Below are 3,354 nucleotides of genomic sequence, written 5' to 3'. Positions count from 1 at the left end.
CTGGGTTCTATACACTTCCTACCATTTCCACAAAGGGGTTGTGACTGATTTGGAAATCAGTTAAACAACCATGATACCCCAATGCCAGGAAAAACACAAATTTTTAAGAAAATATGCTCCATTCAATTTTTCTTGTATTTCCAAAGTCTATATAAGAAGTCATCACTTCATTAAAAATAGAAGTCGTGTTTTACCACAGTTGCTGCTAACAGTATGCGGAAGCTATAAAATAACCTACTCACAAATCCTCTAAAACCAAACATTAATCCCTTTTGCTAACAACTAAATAAAACAGTGTCTTTAAAATATTAAAGCATTTTTGAACATGCACAATTAACTGATTAAGCTACCAAATGTGTAATTATCTTATTATGAGAAAGGGAGAAAAATTAAGATTAGATACAGCCTTTTCTAGACAGAGTAATTAAACCATTACATCAAAGAAATCTGAATGATATTTAAATAAAAGAATCAGAGGAGATAGGGAATATTTTATTACAATGTAGGGAGAGAAACGCTTGACATGAACAAATTGTTGAAGGAAAATAAGGACAGGAAAAGGGAAGGGAGACAGATAGGAAAGAGGGCACGAGACATTTATTTGAATATACAGAGGAATATAATTGGAACCCTTGGTAAGGGGTATTTATTTCCACAATTTTTTTTTTCCTGGAGAGTAGAATAATATATTATACAATCAAACCACCTCTTGGATGAAATCCTGAAAAGATTATGGAGAAATAGTTGTTTTAAGAAAAACTGAGAGATAGTAACTGACCTTTTTTGTTTCCATTTAGGCTGTAAGCAAAATTAAAAAGCGTTCTCAAAGAACTATACTATCCCAGAGAAAGACTTTATGATGCCTTGAACCTCAGCTTGTTGAGAGATGATGAATAATATTGGTAGTATTGTCTTCCAAAAATATTCAGCCAATTCTTCCTCTTCTCTCTGTGTATTCATTCAAAACGTGGCATCAGACACCGGCTGTATATCAAGCATCTTCTGGGCACTGGCGGTAGCAAGAAGATAACCCTCTCCTCTGTCCTAACCTGGCCCCATTATTTTCTTTATGTAAATGATTTCTTTCACTCCTCTCCTGATTTCTAATGGTCTATGTTATAGGTTTTAAAAATTGCTTGATTATTACAGAAAAGGCATTTTATGATATACCCGCCTTCAGGATTTTATTCAAAACTCTTTTTAAAAAAAGGTTTACCTTCTGTTCACACAGTTGGGTCATTCCCTCCAGACGCAGCCCCTCAAGCTCTGACAGCTAACCCGGGTGCTGCGCGCTCTCCCGAGTGGTCTGAACTCCAGTGCTGGGCTTGGTACCCTCCCCAGGCAGCCGCCCTCGGGTCAGGGCATCAGGATGAAGCCGCGCTCCCCAGCCCGGGTCATCTGCTTGGCTCCTCTGTCCCTACCTGGCTGCCCATTCTCTCGCAGCCCCCTCTCACCCGTGCTGCCAGCCGACCGGGGCTCAGCCTTTCGGGACTTCTGTGGCGCCTCAACGCGGGGCTTCGGTGGCAGAGAACTGTGTGAAAAGAAGAATCCTGCGGGGCTGGAGAGCAAACCCAGGGACCTAATACTAGTTTCCCTGGAACGAGATGGGATACCACTCTGGAAGTTTCATGTAGCCTTTAGGGAAAATTTCATCTTTTTCTTCTGTAAGCTGTCACCGTGACCCTGACAAAAGGTTCTTTCACCTACCCCAGCGGGGAGGAATACCGTGGCGAGTGGAAGCGGGGCCGCAGGCATGGTTTTGGTCAACTGCTGTTTGCAGATGGTGGCACTTATCTGGGTCTTTTTGAGAATGGGCTCTTTAATGGCTTTGGGGTACTGACCTTTCCAGATGGTTCAAGGTATGAGGGGGAGTTTGCCCAGGGCAAGTTTAATGGCATCGGAGTCTTCATTCGGCATGACAGCATGAACTTTGAGTGGGAATTTAAAAATGGCAGAGTGGATGGTTTTGGCCTGCTGACTTTCCCTGATGGCTCTCATGGAATACCCCGCAACGAAGGTCTATTTGAGAACAATAAGCTGCTGCAGCGGGAGAAGTGTTCCGCAGTGTTCAGCGGCCCAGAGTGCCTCCAAGTCCTCCAGAAATCTTAACTGCTTGATGGGGCAGTGGGCACAGGTGGAATAGTGTCAGTAAAGTCCATGACCACTGAGATGAACAGAATGAACCAGATCTCAGATGAGATGAGGATGATCAGGCGCCGAAGCCTGTGATGTGCCCCATCACCTGCCAATCAGCAATTTGATCACAGAAAGTGCTAAGGATTTGGGCCCAAAGACCCCGCAGTGGTTAGCAGTTCTCTCTTTTCCTGATGCTTATTTGCTAAAGACAGGAGCTGAGTTTTCTTACTTTCCGACATTTCCTGTTCCTGAGAACTGGGGTTACCCAGTACAGACTGGCTACGGCCTCCACTCCATTTACTGCCAAGTGATTCAGAATCTCCTCATTCTGCCTATGTTTGGGGCATATGATCCTACTCCCCACTTAGGGCCAATGCTGTGTGCTGCCCTGGCAAAATGAGGAACAAGATAGACAGTACAGTGACCCTGTGAAAGTCGGGCCAGAGCTTCTCTGTACATGAGCCCCTCATTCAGTGCAGTTTGCATCCTGGCTCCAGGCTCCCACTTTGTCTGATCAGACTAGTCTTTGTGTCTGCTTATTTTCCCTGTGAAGGATCTGGTAAGAGTGTTGTTTTCTTCTTCCTTGACTTTACAAGTCATATTCCTTACCTGAGTTAGGGCATATGATCCAATCCCCATTTGTGTCTCTCTGTCCTTAATCTATCAGACATAATCCCTTTGTGGCATAATCAAGAAAGAAACTGATGTAATAGTAACCTTGTAAGTTGTATTCGTTACTCACTCCAGGTTAAGGGGCAGACATATCCAGCCTCGAGGCCTTCCTAGGGAGTGCACTGAGTGTTGGGGAAGGCCTGCATCAACGCAGTTCTTTCCCTGTAGGTGGTAGATCAGACTCACCTACACCCCTGGGTGGAGGTAGACTCACACCCACCCTGGGACTGTGGTGAACTAAAAGCATTGGCTGTTCCTCGCATTTGGCTTGCTATGACTCTCCCACCAAGAGCCTTGATCATCAGGCCTTGGTCAGATCTTGGCAGGTGGAATCCCTGTACAGTTCATCATGAGGCCTCCAGTTACTGCAGGACCCAGACACACTCCCAGCTCCCATCCTCACACTGAATCTCCCTCAACAGCAGACTGTGGTGGAAATTATAACTGTGTGCCTCTATTTATTATGTGAACTGTATTGTAGAATCAAGTGTTCATAGAAATAAACAAATCACCAGATCTGCCTAAAAAAAAAAAAAAAAAAGGTTT

At 44.3% G+C, this 3,354-nt stretch overlaps 1 pseudogene; it reads left to right on the top strand.

Moving 5' to 3' along the window:
* The first annotated feature begins 1,369 nt into the window (after nt 1-1,369).
* Nucleotides 1,370-2,143, top strand: LOC143400413 (MORN repeat-containing protein 4 pseudogene; annotated as a pseudogene).
* Nucleotides 2,144-3,354: the final 1,211 nt, after the last annotated feature.

The sequence above is a fragment of the Callospermophilus lateralis genome, chromosome 5 (assembly GCF_048772815.1).
Source record: "Callospermophilus lateralis isolate mCalLat2 chromosome 5, mCalLat2.hap1, whole genome shotgun sequence".
NCBI classification, from domain to species: Eukaryota; Metazoa; Chordata; class Mammalia; order Rodentia; family Sciuridae; genus Callospermophilus; species Callospermophilus lateralis.
The sequence above is the reverse complement of the archived record's forward strand: the minus strand, read 5'-3'. Positions and strand labels throughout refer to the sequence as shown.